We start from the raw sequence: 18603 nt of genomic DNA on the forward strand, positions 1-18603 counted from the left end.
CCCCGACCCTAGACAAAGAGGCAGAGTACTCTCTGTTGACTTAAACAGAAAGTTCGTGTGCTGTATTGGGAGGTGAGATGGAAAAGTCAGCTCACAGGGGATCGCTGCATTGTTGGCAAGGGGGACACTAGCTAAAGAAGGATGTATAACGTCAGCTCTTGGACAGAGAGACATGGATAGCTGTGGGTTGTCATCTGCACGGCCTGAGCACAGGACTTGAATGATAGAAAACCTTGTATTTTGCATATGCAATGAGAATGAGGGTGAGAAAGGAGTTCACCTGCAAAGTGACCCCCAAAATATTCGCAAGCTCCAGCTTAACCTGCTGAACTCCCAGCAAAAAAAGGGGTTTTTTTACTCACAACAAATAATGTTTGGTTTGAAAATCTGCCATCTGAATTTTTTATTTTCAAATCCATATATCTCATTTTGAAGGAGAGGGGAGACCACCGGTGGGGCAAATCTGAAAAAGTAAAGCAAGTGCTTGGGAGCAACCAGAGATAATTACTTATTTTGTGGTGGAAAGGAGCTGGTTGCTGAGCTGGAAATGGCAGAGCTCTGTACATATTTGCCATGACTCTTGAACTGGTAGCAGTGTCACAACTGTGTTTTTCTAGTGTTTTGTTTTCAGTGTGACTGTATCCAAACTTAGGATCTTTGCAACTATTAAAAATCATGGCAGTATTTCTAATTATTTTTTAATCTAGCTTGTAATGCAAACTGGTTTTAAAATAATCCTAACTGCTGTTTTCAACAAGGTTCTCAGTGCATTATTTTAAAAAACAGTAATTTTGAGAAATCTCCAAAAGTTGCTTCTTAATGAAAACAAATCAGTGCAGCTCCACCAGCTTCACTGACATAACAGACCCTTCGGTGCAGGGGGAGCTCGATAGGACCATGATTTCTGTGAAATAGTAGGAAAAATGAGAACGAAGAAACCTTGGAACTCTGGACTCAGTTTCCATGTGTACACTATTTCACTCTTGGTGCTTTAGTCACTGTCTTCCTGCCTTTCCTCTGAAATCTGTCTCTGCTCCTGTTTACCACGTTTGTTTTTGTCTTCAATATCTCTTGAGACGTCGTTTTTCTTGGCTTCGTTTCTCATGTTGCAACTTGGTACCTAGTTCCTTTTCCTTCCTTTTCCAGTCTGGGATTGGTGCTTTTTCCCCCCCTTCAGAAGGAACAGATGCTGGCAAGTTTAACATGGCCCCAAAAGTGAATGATCAAACCTTTTCTTTTTTTCTTTTTTTTTAAAGGAAGTGCTTAGAGCTGGCAAGAGATGCTAGATCGGTAGCAATGAAAAACACAGGCTGTTTTTGCATTGAGCAAGTCAAGCGCAGACACCAAGCTGAGCACTTTAGTGTCAGTGTGATCCAGCCATGGCAGGGAGGGATTCGTCCTTCTCCTCCTCTCCTCCTGCAGGTGATGGATGACTTGGTCCCCAGACCCATTACATTCTCCCTCACTGTGCCAAGAGCAGTAGATACACCACGGTAAGGTAAGGACTTCCACATGTTGAAAGGCATCACTGTTTTATCTTGGCCCGTGCCAGCTAGAAAAGAGAAGCTGCAGAAGGGAGAGCATTTGAGTGTACAAAATTATGGTGCATGAGATAGAAAGTGCTCAGTACTTCCATTTTACTCATCCTACAATGTGAGAATAAGGCACACTTCATGCAATGAAGGAGAATTAATTAAAGAACTAATAAAAGGAAATATGTGCCTCAGGAGGGCATTGCTTCAAATACAGTTGCTGGCTTATTTCATGGCTGCTAACTACTTTTGTGGTGACAGTTAAATCAATGATAAAGGTAATCCAGTGTCATGGTTTATGGATTTAACAGAGCATCTATGGGAGGTCAAGAAAGAGCTGGTCTTTGGTACAGACTGCAAGAGACATGATAAATTTTTAGGACAGAAATGCCCTATTCTACAGTATCAGATATTAGCCCCTACCAGAGGCAAGATTTTCATGGGAGGTAAACAAAGTTTATGATCACCTGCAATAAATCCTAGGTTCCTAATATAGGTCTTATATTATATACAATATAATATGCAGTGATACTGGCCCAAACCAAAGGTCCAGCTAAGGTAGCTTGTTTCAGAAGCAGATGCTTAGGGAAAGGGTGTAAGGACAGGACAAGTATAACATGATCCTTCTGTAGCATTGCCAGCTCAGTTGTGAGCGAACCACGGTTAAGGCGATTCCTCAGTGGCATCTGGGTCATTGTGTTTAACAGCTGCAGATGGGTCGAGGCTTCAAGAATTTGGCTAACCACTTTTTGAATTCTTCTATTTTTTTTTTTGGCCTCCACAGCATCCTGTGACAATCAGTGCCATAATTCAGTTTTGCACTGTGTGAAAGAAGTACTGCCTTCTCTCTGTTTTAGACCTGCAGCCCAATAGATCAGTTTCTGCTCCTTTTCTCTTATGTGATACAATGAATAATGCTTTCTTGTTCAGCTCTCCAGGATGCTCGTGAGTTGATAGGACCTCTCTCACATCCCTTCTCTGTTGAGGTGACCAAGCAGAAGAATGTTAGTGCAGTTAGTCTGCCCACATATGGAAACCATCCCACATTTCCGTGCCATCTCTCCTCTATCTTCACTGATGCTTCTACATCCTTTCTAGACCGAGCGTATGCAGAACTGTACCCAGTATTTGAGATATAGGTACACCCAAAGTGGGCTTTTTTTGGTTCTCTTTTCTTTTTGTAGTAATTCCTAAAGCTCCTTTTTTTAACCCTTTTTTTAACCGTTTTGACAGTCCTTGAGCAGTGAGCTGGGGGTGTGCCACAAACTCAGTGACTTTGAGGTTTCTTCCCTGACTGATGTTAATTTACAGCCCCTGATCTTCATGTAGCTAGGGTTGGTTTTTCTTGTGCTCCTTGCTTTGTATTTGCTGTCAGTGAATTTCATATGTCATTTTATCAGCCTGTCATTCAGTTTTCTGAGCTTGTGTTGCAGCTCTTTGCAGTCTATCTTTCGCGAATATGCTGACTTGCACAGGTCTTGACACTAATGGATTTGTGATGCATGACCTCTTGCTCTAAAAACTGTGCTGACTCTTTCCTGTTGTATCACATTTATCTGCATATCTAGCCATTTTAGTCTCTGTTATGGTTTCTGTCAATTTGCCTCTAATGGAAGTCCAGCTTGCAGCCCACAGGTCTCTGGATTGCCTCTGAAAGCCCTTTCTAAAAATGAATATAACATTTGCCACCTTCCATTCCTGTGGCCACAGGAAATGCCACGCCATTTCAACAACAGTTGTGTTATTGTACTGAATAGGTCAGTAGTTTCAATCTGAGCTCCCTTAGAGCTCTTGAATGACGTGGGCTGGTCCTAGCAATCTGCTACTATTATTTTTGTTGTTTTATCCTAAAAATCTCTTTTACTGACATTTCAGTTTTGGAGCGTTTTCAAGGCTTGTTCCCTGCGAAGCCAGTGGCTGAACTTGCTGGCATGGGGCACCAAGTCTGGCCCCAGTCTCGCGAACATGAGCGCAAAGTATGCCCTGAGCATTTCTGCTGCAGTGTTGTTCTCCCTCACGCATGCTGCTTGTCTCGGGGCTGGCTGGGCGCCTGCAGCATCCTTTCCCAGGGGTATCCCGCAGGCACGGCCATCCCCCTCCAAGGAGCCCCATTCCCACTACCCGTCATCTCTTGGATGGCAGCCGCCTGGGAGCATTTGAAGAAGTGGCAAACCGGGGGCCAGCTGGGTCTGGAGAGCAGGTTGCCCGGGTTGTCCCTTTCGCGCCTCGCGGATGGGTGCCAAAGCAGTGGCAGCAGGGTGGGCGCCAGGGTGGGCAGTGCCCATGAGTGCCTCTCTTCACTCTGTTTACAGAGATATAGAGTTTAATTTATGAATCACTTCTGCTGCTGATGTAAAGCAGTGTTGCTAAATCCACACTAATGCAGTGACACTGCTTTATGTTATAAATGCTATTAGCAGCACATTAAAGCCCTGATCCCCAGAGCCAGACAATTTCATCCTTTGTTTTTTCAGCCACTGAGGCTGTGAATTAAGATTCATTACGTTTGACTACACTTTTCTTTTATCATGCAGGGGCACTTTTTTTTTTTTCTCTTATGTCTTATGTCCCTTTCCACTCACCCTGGATAACTGATTTTTCACCAGTCCTTTGTTTATTCTGTGTCTACAGATATATCTAGTCAAGGGCTGGAAGGGATTGTAGAAACTCCAGACAAGATTGTAGAAACTTAATGCCTATTCTTGTTGATCATTTCTTTCACATTTCCTGGTAAGGTAACTTTATATTTTGGGGAGCAGTCCCACACACTCAATAGATGGGAATTTAGGACCTATCAATCAGATGCGTTATCCTTAGCCACCTGCTGGAGTTACAAACAGATCTCCTGCAAGCAACATTTTGCCAAAATTGAACATTAAACACATCTGTTCAAGCCAGATGAACAGATCAGAGCACATCATTTGATTTCAGCTGCTTTGGCCTGCTTACTTAATACCTGCAAACAATACTACTCTTCTTGTATTTGCTGGGATACATTTGCACTTTCTGTTCTTTGGATTGAGTGAAGACAGTTGCGTAGTGGTCAGCTAAGTGTCTTATTGTTTTTTCCTGCTCACCCTTGTATGGTAGCAGATGCTTTTACTGAAAATGTAAAATTAGATTTCCAGGAACATTCATGTACGTGCCATTGAAGCCCATTTTCCAGAACATTTTTTCTTTCTGTTCATGGAAAGTGAACACAGCAGGAACAAGAACACAGGGCCACCAAATTAACTGCAAAGTTAGACAGATCAGGCAGTTATTTATATAACTCATATTGCTTTAATGCTATTGGGATATTCTTTTGGGGGAAAAAAAATCTCTGCAGAAAGAGGTCTGAACAGTTTGAATTAAACTAAATATGGGAGTGGAAAGGGGGAAAAGGAGGGCTTTCCCATCCTTTGGCCTGAGGGGGAAAAAGGCTTCTCTGTGAATTGGTTAGGGTAAGATAGTTTTAAAAGGCTTCATAATAGTTTTGACACAGAGATGTAGCTTTAATTCTTAACTATTCAGCTCTTTATTGTAAATCACACAACAACAGACCTGATGACTATGAGGAATCCAAACTATGTGGCCCAGTGGGTTGCATTCCCATGAGAATAGCGAGAAGGTGAGAGGAGCAGGACGTTTGACGGGACTAGCTGCCATCAGCTCAAGCCACTAAGCTCGCTTTGGTAAACTGACATTTGCTTAGATTTACGTCATGTTTAGCAGGTGGAGGTAAGTGCATTCGCCAGAGGGAAGGGAGGAAAAGCTGAATTTCAGCCTGAGCAGATGAATATCAGAGCTGCAGGGAAGAAGAGGAGCTCTGGTTTCCCTCTTGGGCCCCTCGTTGGTGGAAGCAGGTATCAGGACAGTGTTCCATGAAGCAGTGCATTTCTTGCAGTTTTCTCTTCTACTGTTAGTTACCTGTTGCTAATGGCATTAGTCATGGGAAATACTGAGACTTTTCCAGGCCCCTGGAGGAAGAATGCTGGGTCCATCCTCCTCTGTGACACAGGTATGTGTGCAACCAGGATACGTGTGCTGGCTGGGCCTCCTGAAGCTAGAGTATGTTGTCTGGGCCTATTTCATTTTTTATCATAGCTTTACCATTCATCTTTGAAAGGAAATAAATAATTTTGCTGCACAAGGGCACTCATCAGCATTTTCTGGAGCTAGTCACAGGGTGAGATCCACTTTCTCGCAGTTCCAGCCCACTCTCATGGTGCGGACACAAGAGCTGCGGGGCACAGCAATACCCAGTTGCTCTTAATTACAAATTCCCTTTTGCAGACCCATAGCTGCTCTCTTGATCTCACAGTGAGTGCATTCCTCTGTGTGCAGGACCCCACAAGCTGCCTACATCCACTGAATCTGTTCAATACTGCCTTAACTCTGCAAATGCAATCAAATCACTGGCTGCATCATCCCTGGAGCGAGCAGGTTTAACAATTTCTCAGGGCAGGATCAAATATCAATGCACCAGGCAGCAGAGTGAGCAAGAGCCAGGCATCCAAGCAGCGCCTTCTCCACTGCCATCACTGGCTAGCGAATCTGTGGCACCATGAATGCCTGCTCTGTGTGACATGGCCATGCGGGCAGGCCAGGGTTAACGGAGAACAGCTGGTTTTTTTCCCTGGAGTTCGACCTTTTCCTGGTGTCCAGCACATTTGGCCAGGACACAGGCTGCTTTGGAGCTCACTGCAGACAGTTTCGTATGCCGGTGCATGGCCTCTAGCACCACAGCCAAGCCTTGCTTGGGGAAAAGGCTCCTGGGGCACTGAGGTAACCTTCATCTGTGTTTGTGATCTCTGAGATTACACTTCTGGGTTTTCTGGAGGAATAAAATCCCAATAAAAGAATAAAAGCTTGGAGTGTTAGCACTTTTTTTTTCCTGTCCCGTGAGCCCTTAACAAAGTTTATGAGGAAATCACAGCAGTTTTTAACTGCGCTCGGCAGCAGGCCTTGCATGTCAAGACTGTCCTAGTCATTCCCCTACGTGCTAAAACCCAGTTGCATCATCGAAATATGACTCAGCTGAAGTGTTAAAAAAAAGCATTCCCTCTCTTTCCTGAGATGAGCTAGGTGAGCTCTTTCTTTTCTCAAGTGCCAGAATCTATTCCCACCTCATCCTCAGTGGGTTGCATTGGAGTGGAAGCCAGGAAGAGCTCATTGCCAGCTGTTTTTCTGCACTTTGCCCCTGGGGCCAAGTTGGTACAGCTTTTCTGAAGGGACTGAAGCTCTTAAAATTACAGCTAGGTGTCTACTTGGATTTTCAGAGCAGATTAACCCAGGCACGTGGGGGGCATAATTCCACAGGGCTTCAGATCTTGCTTAATGTTCACCTCTATTTTTTAAGTACTTTTGGAAATCTGAACTATTTCCTCAGAACCGACAGGAAGGACTGAGTTTTGAGATGTCTGGAGAAACCAATGTTCATATTCTGGTGGTAGGAGCTGGCTATGGGATGGTGAAATGAGAGCTGTCATTGCAGTATGCTGATCAGCGCTGGCACCTGGCAGGGCAATAAAGGGGATCAGATAGCATTATAGCTGTAGACAAGCCTGGTCAAAATGGAGCAGTACAGACTAGCTCACATCCTCTCCCCTGGCTGATACACATCAGGAGGTTGAATACACATGCGCACTTGTGCCTATATGCGTGAATACATACGTACAGGGTGTGCTTTGAGCTGCATGTATTGCATTCAGAGCCTGAATCAGTGAGATTTCTCAGTACTACACAAAATTATACTCCCAGAATTAATAATGGCAATCGCCAATGCTCTTTCTTTGCCTAAGTGGCTCATTGATTATTACCTTTTGTCAGTCAGGCTTGGTAACAAGGGGCTAATAAGGCTTTTCAGGACTAACTAACAACAAATGAAACTTTTCCTGGCGGACTCCACTACTGCGCTCTTCCCTCTTGGCAGGGGCCTGTGTGAAGAGAGGGGAAAGTGCACAGAGGCCGGCTGGCGCTTGCTGAAATGTGATGGGTGGCAGTCAGTGCAGGACGGTTTCTAGTGCGTTTTGAATGGGTGGAGGGGAGGAGGGATGCTGAACTTTGGTGATGCAGAGCAAAGAAAGGCATGGAGAGAGTCACTACATGCCTTTTTTTCTGGGGTGATGAAGGGCAACAGGGGTCAGAGCTCAGGGGATTTACTGGTGGCTTTGAACCCTGATTTTTTTGAAGGATTGACTTTTGGGGGAGCCATCAGAAATGAAGTATAGGCATGTGTGTGCATTGGTATGAAAGAGCGCTTTATTTTTAAGGAGATAAGAAAGGGAATGTCTAATGCTAACCCCAGCTCTCTTGTTGGGGAACAAGTTTCTGCTTCCTCATGTTTGTGTTACACCCACAGGAAAACTGAATTAGTCTCTGGTGCCATTAGCCAGTGAGAAGGTCAAACAGAGCAACACTGTACCATGAGGAGAAGAGCACAGTTTCCTTAAGAAAAGTCATTGAAGGGATGGTGCTGGTAGTAAGAGCACTGATAATCTAGCAGAAGGTGGATTGTGTGCACTACTATAAACCAAGACGATCATTATTTTTCTATTCATTTCATCACTGTTGTTTGTTTATTTACTGTCTTACTATGAATTTTTCCTTGTGGTACAGGAAGAAAGCTTTACATATTATCATTCCTAGATTAAGATCAACAGACTTATTGGCACTGTCTTCCCGCAAAAAATCCCCAGATGGAGCCCCCCAAAAGTCAATCATTAGAAGAAAAAAAGAGAAGCAGGAAAGCCCTCGAAGCTGGTGCTCTGGGTCTAGACTGAGTATTTAAACCATGAAGAACAACTAACAGATACAAATATTCCAGCCCTCTTCCTGCACCCTGTAAACACTATGTGGACTGGGTGGTGAGATGCACACATAAATCAGATCCAGAATCTATGGGCGATGGAAAGCAGTTAACATACTGAAATGTTCCAAAAATATGAGTTGTCATTCACGTAACACACAGCTCACAGTGGTCACTCCAAGCTCCAATGTACATAATATGGGTGTATCCATTTCTGGTGTTGCCGCAGCCCTCTTCTGGCTAAGGTCTTGTCACACAATCACAGATTTATGGATGGAAACAACCTATTAGGTCATCTGAGACATTCCTCTCCTAATGCAGATTTATTCCCTCTTGTATGTTTTCCAGTGCTTTGTCCAGTCTATTGTTCAAATGACTCAAGCGTCCGCTGCTTCCCTTGAGGGACTATTTCAGAGCCTAACAGACCTTGCTGTCAGGATTTCATTTCCCGTCATATTCCTTCTAAAGGTCCTTCTGCTTAATTTAGTTACTTACTCTTTTACATTGACAAGGAGCAGAACTGTAGAGATATGGCATTTATTTCTTACTTATTTAGCTGATTCCTGTTATATCTTTTTCAGGACCCTGCCCAATCCCTTTCTCCCTGGTGTTTATCATCTCACATTCCTCTCACAAGACCTCAGTCCAGCTTCAACTGGGATGTGCTGATAGGTCCCTATGGACCTTGGAGGGGAGCAGAATTGAGGCAGTAGCTGCACAGATACATTTTCATTCAGATCAAATCTCTTAAGCTTTGGTATGAAAGCAATGTGTCTGCATTGATACTTGAGACTGCAACTTAAACCTGTGTGGAAACCTGGAAAACAACCACTGTGGGTTAGGAATTTTAATCATCTGTTGAAATTTTCTTCAACATTTCTTTCCCTCCCTTCATTAATTATTATTAAGTGATGGGAAAGTGAGAAAAGAATGCAAAATTCAGGTTGGAAGACAAGCCACTAGGAAGTCAGGAAATAAATTAAAAAAGAATATAATAATAACATATTGGGGTTTCTCAAACAACATGAATTTGGCATTGTTCCACAACCCAAGTATTCCATGTTATAACTAGAACTACTATTTGATTCTTGTTTGTGCAGAACTAGATCCCTTTGCACCCAAGGCATTAGCTTTAAAGTGAACAGGAATGCCACTCATCCCCTTGAGGACATTTTATATTGTCAAAGTGGTGGAAAGGGCCTCCATGTACAGGAGATTCATGTTGCTGATGTGCTGAGGTTTAACTTTACTAAGTGACAGATGAATAGGGATTTATACCCTGACCCCTTTGCTGGTACATCTGGCTTGTGCAGTCCCTGTCCTCTCTCCCTGAGCTGCTCACTGCCACTCCTGCTCCCAAAGGTAGCTCCCACAGCACTCCGGTGCACCAGCCCAAAGCTTTAGGTGGACATGCTTGAAATGAGCTGTAAATTGACCTGGTTTGCAGACCCCCTTTACCCCAGCATCTTGCTTTTTTACATCTTTTTTAAATGAGGTCATTCGTCAAATTTAGCTTAGAGCAGAGCTAGTCAAACACCCAGATGGTCACAGCTGAGATGGGGTGAGCCATGCTTCTAGCAGTGTAGAGAAGGAAAGGAAGGGCACCTTTTAAACTAGATCTGCTTCTGGAGGAATCGTACTGTGGAAACACAGCCAGAGTTAAAGTTGCCAGGTTGGTTTTAGCTTTAGGAATTTATGTGGCTCGTAGGTAGTTGCTATATGTGGGTAAATTTTTCAGCATACATAGCATACAGATATATTTCAATATCTAGCCTTGATTTATTTTCTGGGCTGCAGCACTGGAGATTGAAGGATGCTATTGCAGAGGCATCAGGGAACTTGGCTAGAGGTGGGGATGAGGTTCTAATGTGCCGGGTCTGTCATGACTGACTGAACAGTCACAATGACATGTTCTTGATTATGTTAGTGGTCCTAAATACGCTAATTTAGGAGGAGGCTTGTGTGAGGAACTTTAGTTTCTGGCTTAATAAATACATCCTCAGTCTTTTTTGTTTTCTTGTGTTTCTTTCTTTTTTTTTATTGTGCTGCAAGCTGTCTGTATTTCTATGACCAGTGGTTCTCAACCTCTGCTCCATAGATTTCTATTCTCTGGGAACTAGACAGTCTGAGAAAGGTGACTGGAAAAAACAAGTTATTGCACAGATAGTGCATGGGGGAACAGGGAGAGTTTTCCCAACAGATTCAGAACATTTCAGACCTGCAATATGGCAGGTTTATGTTTAGCTGGTCCTGCTTTGTAGTGGGACTGTGTAATCTTGCTATGTCTCTTCCAGTCTTATTTTTAGGTGATTCTGCAACCCCAGGTTTGCATGCTTTCCCTCTAAAAATCCTGCTAAAGTTTTGAGGCGTCTTTTTTTTTGCCTTATTCTCTCACCTTGTCTTCCTCCCCTTTTCCTTTCCCCTGAGAAAAAAAGAGATTAGCAAGAAGGAAAAACAAAAATGCGAAAGATGTCCCTTTGGGGTTTTCTGTTAGATATATTTTAGCATAGATTTCCCATAGCAATTTTCAACAAGAAAATCTCATTATTTTATATATATATGCACATATGCACACAAAGGAACTAATCCTTTTAACTCTCCACACCAAATTCATCAGCTAAACCATTTCACCAGCCTAGTCTCATAAAGAGAACAGGCAACCACCAGTCCCTGGCACATACTGGAGCTAGAAGAAAAAGATTATGCATGACCTGTCTTGGGTCAGGCTCTAGAGAATGAAGCGGATCTGACTGATGCCACCTCCATGGGGAGGGTGGTGAATATGTATTAGCTCAGCGCATTACCCCGTTCACGGTTTGAGCTTCCCTTTGTCATTACCGAACGCTGGGAGTTAGTTTGAGATTAAAGCTTTTGTTAGACTACTCGGAGATATTTACTAAAATACGCATGCAAATAGCTTTCCCTCCAGCTTTTCAAGGTCACTGCTTTGCTCTCCTCTGAGCACAGCTCCCTAGCGGTGGCGGGTCCCACGGGCTCCCGTGAGGAGGGCCGGCGCCACGAGGGAAGAAGGGCGCCACACGCCCCGGCCCCCAAGGCCAGAAACACCAGAAAAACACCCGTGGCAAATCCCACCACCTCTTCGCAGCCATTTCCCCTCCACTCCCCAGGTATCGAGGGAGGCCGAGGCCCAAGTGGGACCACCTAAGGCAGAAACACCACTCGGAGAGCCGCTGGCACTCAGATAGCACCTCTCCTCCGCAGGGTGCAAACTCTGCGGTGCTCCTTCCTCGGGCAGGCCACCCACTGCGGTCAGAGGCGATCAGTCAGGCTTAGTGCTAATGCTCTGTTTGAAGGAATAAACTTGTTTTCCGTCTAAAACTAAAAAATTGATGTGCTGAACTGCTCAAGCAAGGCACATTTCTCCGCAACGCACTGACGCTTCTTGGAAGACAACGACAAATACTACAAAGAGGCATTTCTGGAAGATAAGAACAGCACAGAGATCCTTTTATGCTGATATCCCCTCCCAGACCATGGTCAATGCCAGGCATTCCGAATGGAGGCACAAGCGAAGGCTGAGGTACATGTGTAACCGGCTGCTGCTCCTGGAGGCCATCGCCACAGAAGACAGACTCAGGTCATGAAGCAGCAGGTTTCTCCCCTGTTCAACTCCTTATCTTGGTGGCATTACCCCTAACAGTGACACTGGCTCTATGGCTCTGAGACAGGAAGAAGAACTACTGTAAATCCACCCTCTTGGTGATTTATAGACTTCCATCAACTCCCCTCTAATTCATTCTTCTGATCAAGGAAGAAAATCTCTCTCCATGTGATCGTTTCTCCAGGACCTGATAAATCACATCATTATCTCTTTTTTCTGCTCCCTCTATTCCTACTCCAGCATTTTGAGGGGAGCTGTACCGCACATACTATCCTGGCAGAGGCTGTAACATTGCTTCATGGACTCGCACTACATTTTTTTCTCCTGTATTATTCTCCATCTTGTTTCTTATGCCTTCAGATACTTGGGTTGCTTTACTTCATTGAGGCACTGAAGAGAAATGGGATGTTCATAGCGATGTCTAAAGCCTCTCTTCTGAGTTAATGCAGTTACTTAAAGGACTCTTCTATCAGTTTGGTCTGACCAAAAGCCCAGAAGACTTTTCTACTTATTTTGCTGGACTCCACTGTGGGCCTACTGAGCATGTATTATCCATCTCCTTTTCCTGGGCCACTTTTACTACTTGAGGAATTTGCACAAATATTTTGTGGTTTGTTAGTGACAGACAAATGGTCTTTTCTGACTAAAGTCTATTTGATTGTCTGAACTGATTTAACTGGACGGGTCAGCAGAGCAAGGTGAGCAGGCTCTTGATGAGTGTGTTTCTCTTGCTGCTTTGGCTTGACTAGAAGGCCAAAATACAATGACTCACACAAAAAAAAAGGAGGAGACGAACCTAACTTTGCAATCAGCTAACAATTCAGTTTGAGGACTGTCTTGAGACTGGTTGAAGGCTGAGTGCTCTATATTTTATCTGAATTCTTTCATGCCATCATAATAAAAACAGGATCAGAGTGTTTCTTGCAGGTTTTTTTTTCTTCCATCACTACTTATTTCCTTCTTGAAGCTATAATCCTCAGAGTCATCACAATTAGTTGCTATGGAAGTGACTGAAAGCCCAAAGACAGGATTATGGTTTCAGGTGAGAAAACGGCAACAGGCGCAGATGAGCTCCTAAAATCCAGTTCCACTCTGAGGAACAATGCTGCAAAGAGGCATTAGAGGACTCTTCCTGTATTATTTTCATTACTGATGCATTGGTTCCTGCTCCACAACAGCAAAGTTGCAGATTAGAGCTGAAGGAGACAGATAAATGGGGAGGGGGTTAGAAGGGCAGAGGGAAGGGCCCTGTGGGGTACTCCCCAGCAATGCAAATGCATCCTGGAAATCTGGCCTTTTTTCTCCTACACTCAAATATCACTGAAGAAAGAGGAGTCAGAAGCTCCTTTGATCAGGGGGCCAAAGCCAAATCTGGGCTGTTCATCAGAAGTCCCCTGGTGACTCTGCAGTGATGCAGTGATGCAGTGAACAAGTGACGTGTCCTTTTGCCACTGACGAAGGAAAGCAAGGATCGAAAAAATAGTAAGCTAAATCAAGAGAAGGCAGTTTTATTGAAGGAGGCCATTTTATTCCGCCGAGGAAGGTAGCTACACTAAATCCCCACCAGGTGTGGGGGGGTTTCCTTCCCGAGCACAGAAGCAGAGCAACGGCCCTGGAGCCCCAGACCGTGACAGCCATGGTGCTGGGTGACAAAGGAGGCAGGCGGAACGGGAAGCTCTGCCAACTGGCTAAATAAAGATCCCAATTTTGTTCCTTTTAGCATACCTTCATCAAACCCCACCTGGCCACTGGTGTGAATTAGGGCAGTTTGACGGAGGGATGGTAGGTTTGACACGCGTTTGTGAGTAGTCATGCTCAGCAAATATCTCATTCTGCCACGGCTTTTGTTCGCAGCAGTGCCAATACCTGAGGAACAAAGTGCTACTTGGCTCAAGGAGAGGTGCGGGGGGTCAGGGCCAAATCGTCTGGAGCCCTGTCCACATTCTTGTCCCATGTGGTTAAGTACAGGTCTGTGGGGTGAAGTCCAGATATTGTGGTAAAAGTGTCTAATGAGAATGCAGATAGTCCTTCCTCCTCCCCATCGCTTCAGCCAGGGTCTGTAACACTATACTCACATGTAGGTGGAGAATATAGCAAGGTTTGGCTAGCTAGGGTCTGAAAAAAAATGCCTCTCTGCTGGCACAGTTCAGGGAAACTGTGCTAGAAATAACTGTGCTTATGCATAGCTGTTAAAAACAGGCTGTCGCTAGTGCAGTTTGAATGGGAGTACAGCCAGGACCTTTGTGCCCGGTGTGAGGAACGGGCCATGTCAGAGATTTGCCTTTGTCTCCAGACTGAGGATGCTTAGATCAAAAGCTGTGGCGGCAGCTTTGCGCGACGTGGAGGAATTCCCCCGCTCCATGTGTCAGGTGAATCACATCCCCCCCGAGCCCGAAGCTCAGCCACTGGTGGGGCCAAGGTCACAGAAGGCCACCAAACCCCACTGCGCTTAACCACAGCAGAACCAGTAACTCCAGATAAGCCCTGCTAGGGACATTTGACAGCAAACTTCTAAGTGGATTTTTCCACCTAGACAAACTGCTCTTAATTAGACTGGACAATTTTAGGAACTCGTGGAGGTCAGCTTGCAGTTTTCTTTGGCCACGAGCAGCAGGGCTATCTAGTGAAATACCAGGTCGGAAAATGCAGCACCAGTCTCATACGTGTTAAGTTAAAAGGGAAGAAACAAAGCAGTCTTGTAGATATTTGAGTCATTACATGGTTAATTACACAGACCCAATAAAATAGTTAATTAACATTACAGTTGTGAAATAGATGATAATATAAATAAGAATGTATGACATCAGTGCAATTGCAGGAAAGTGAAGGCTGCTAGATGATCACCGTTCACAGGCACAGTTTCAGGCTAAAAGGGAGATTTTTTAGACTTCAGGGCCTTATAAAGAAAGTGCTTCCTCCCTAAGGAGAGCAAAGATGGCTGCTTCTGAATGCCAGGGTACTGGTTGTTCCTTATTTCCTAGCGCTGACACACAGTCATGGCAAGGAATTATACATTGCATTCATTGTGCCTGCTCTCCAGGCATGATCCCCAAATAATTAATCCTTTTAGCTTGCAGGAGCTGCCATCTGGCCAGTTTCCAATCAACCTGGCTGGTTTTACTACAGAGTTGCCAGTTGCCCACATTCATGTGGGCACGTACAGCAGCTGCTTGCCTCAGGTGCCTGGGATTTCTTTGTATTTTAAAGATGGTAAGCTTAAAATAAGCCACGTGCTGCCCAAACACATGCAACGCACCAGCCTTTGCCTCAAAGAGCTTAGAGTCCAGAGGGAGAAGGAGGGGGAGCAACACATCATACACAGAGCAAGACTCAAGAGCTCAGCTGATGGTATTTTTGGTTTTGCTTTTGACAAACTTACTCTAATAAAAGGCCCAGAATAAAATACAGCTGATTTTCTACAGTCCTCTTGGTCCTGCAGCACAAACATGAAAATGAAATTTAAAAAAAAGGAGAAAAATTTGTTTTGTCACTGCAAGTCAGGAGAAGGGCCATAAAGCCATATTCAGCCTATATGTAATGAAGGTGGTTTTGCTCTAATGCGTCTGACCTGCCCTTGGTGTGGCGGGCAATCCCGAAGAGAATTGATGCTCTGGAGCACCTGTCCCAGTATGGGCACATCTAACACTTCTTGAGGGTGATCTCTGTGATCGTCCTCAGATTCCACAAGGAAGAGGATCCTCTCAGGACTTTGCAGGTGCAGTGACCTGTGATGAAGTCAATATGCTCATGAAGAAAGGATATCTGCATATTTCTAAAAATAATCCAGTTTATAAAAATATTGGGGAGAGACCTTCATGGTTTCACTAAGCTCTGTACCTCCCTCTTTGTTATGCCACTAGTCCTAGGTCAGGCAGAGGGTAGACCTGACCTTGGATCTTGCACTGGTCCCTGCTGTGGTCTGTGTGAAGCCTCATCTGGTTGGTTTGTTTTGAGAACAGCTGCCAGGTCAGACCTAACAGGTAGAAGAACACTATTTGGTGAATCTTTCTAGGTCTATGATAGCAAACTGCTTGGATCTGAATGAATTTGGGTAGCTGTGCATATAATTAGCTGCCAAAATGATGCTATCTAATGCACTTTAGCAGTAGGATACTGAGAAACTATAGAATATAAGCAGCCATGGAGAAGTGTTTTTGAAGATTTCAGGTTTGGATTCAAAACCATAAAATGGCAGCTAAATGCTTATCCACCTTTATGAACAACCTCCCAAGTGAGCCTCCTCCAGCTGGGGAAGTACCTTGAAAATACACTGAGGTTCTTTACAGTGCAAACTTCTTCTGAAAAGTGACTTTTGATATGAGAATTATGACTCTATAGAGACTGTTTGGGCTACAAGTGAAAATACAGGTGTATTTATATAGCTACTTTTCTAGTTCAGCCTAAAATGAGAACCTTTCTGCCTTAGGCCATCTCCCCAGTGTTAAAAAACAAGATGCTGATAATTAAATTAAGGTCCTGGGGACATCTGGGGAAATCATTATCATCTGGATAGACCCTGATAAGAGCTAGGGCAGGCCACTGCTGGTAGGGCTGCTGTGTGGGATTTTAGTAGGCAGTTCTTCTGTAGTGCAACTTGAAGGAGAAGCCTCAGACTGCTGTCTCTGGAGGACTTCACTCTGCACGGCAAACCAAAAAGAAATACCCAAGACTTTGTTCTCTGTTTCATTCTTATCATTGCAGCCACCTCATATAATTAATTCCCACAGGAAGTGGATCAGCAAGCATCTTTACAGACAAGCATTCTCCAAAGGGAGGCAAATGTGAGTGTCTGGAGCAGAAGAGTTTTATCACAATTCAGATTAGTAACCGCTCTACCAGAGTAAGCCCCTGTCTAATGCTTACTTATAATTTGAATAGTTGGGGTAGGTGGATAAAGTCTCCAGGTAGAGTGTGCTGGATTTTTTCCTTACAGAATTTCATAACTCCATTGAAAATCCTGGAACTTTCAAAATTTAAAACTTTTCTAGTGGCTAACAGGCCCTTCTCTACATCTGCTTCAAAAACATTCAACCTAAACTGTCCCAGAAACCAACCTCAACTGCTCAAGGGCTTCATTTGAAAAGAAAGAACAAAAAAAACTACTTTCCCCCACACACTAGCATGTGGAATTTCTGTTTGTTAAACCCCAAGCTACATGACAGCACTTTATTGGTATTGGATGAACTGTTATATAGCTGAATAACAATATTTCTTAGCTCACGAACTCTGTTGGAGTTGGGTGGATGCTAGATATACTTAGTATGAATTGGCTGCAATGCTCTTTCATGAAAGAGATCCTTTATTTTTAAGGTTATAAAGAAATAGGAACTAAAAGCTAACTATAGGCATACTAATACCAGAAGAACAACATATTCTTCCAAATGAAGGTGTGAACTTGTCAGATTGATGTTGCCACAAGCTCTTTTCTCCTTTTAGGGCTCAGGTTCCTGCTGGGAGAGTTCAGGTGTGTCAGGGAGAACAGGGAAAGGTCTTTGCAAAGCAACTTTAGCAGCGGGAACTGGCGTTGCAGATAGCAGCTCACAGGTGGGATGGCGGAGCTGCCGCCCGGTCCCTGGGGAAGTCCTTGCTCATGTACCAGGACTCTTCTCCGGAGGCTGCTCTTGCTCCTGGAGTCCACTGCTATGAATCATCTGTTTCTCTGCTATGGAAAATTTTAGTTAGTTACTAAAATGAGCCTGAAGGGTTAATTCTTCCTTATTTCCATGATTCCACTCCCAAATGTGGGTGTGTTACCTCATTCACCCCCCACACTCCCTCGTTTTTTCCCCAAGCAGGGCTCTGCCGGCATTTCAGTCCCCCTTACCCTCCCCCCCCCCGCCCAATGAAATTCTTGCAGTGTATTTGTTCACCTAAAAGCAAGTGTTCTGTTAGCAGAAGAAATCCTTTGGCAATGTAATAAAAGAATGAAGGATTAGAGATTCACAGAAATGAAGGTAAATGATGTTTACATAAAGGGCCTCACAAAAATCTACTTGTTAGCCAACCCAGTGAACTTGCTGCCCAAGGCCTTTTAATTTGCTTTTTAGATTTGTTGGAAGCAAATTTATTTTCTTAAAGCTTTAAAAAGCATCTTAGAAGTTCTGAATGGCTTATCAGCCTATTTAGGTGTGACAGATTTTCTCAAAATTATTGATTTTTCTCACAGAAGGAAGCACTGCAATATCTTTCTCCTAGCAAACTCAATACAGCTGTAGGAAGGAGGAGCAGGTGAAAATATATCTTTCACAACAGAAGACTTCTAAACATCCAGGCAAGTTGACTAAGGCTTTAATGAAGTATGTTTCATGTGATCACTTTTCAGAAGAAAGTCTCAGAGTATACCACAATATCTAATGAGATCTTTTTTTCTGTTTGAGGGTAAATAAGTCGCTGTTAAATGATGAGGTTTGCTGTATTTTCCCACAGTTTCGACAACTGTGTAATTACTGCGTATCTTCTCTGTAGCTTTCTCAGGCCTAGTCTTTCTGTAAGAAATATATATTGGGGTGAGGAAGGGAGGTTTTAAAACCCTTCCTTCTCCTTTTTGGGGCAAAACCACAATCTCTCATGGAAATCTCAAACAGTAGCTCTATTATTGCCCAAGGAATCCCACCAAAAGCTGACCCTCTGGGTGGCATGGCATGGGGTGAGTAAGGGGA

This window comes from Apteryx mantelli, chromosome 1 (genome assembly GCF_036417845.1).
Source record: "Apteryx mantelli isolate bAptMan1 chromosome 1, bAptMan1.hap1, whole genome shotgun sequence".
Lineage (NCBI taxonomy): Eukaryota > Metazoa > Chordata > Aves > Apterygiformes > Apterygidae > Apteryx > Apteryx mantelli.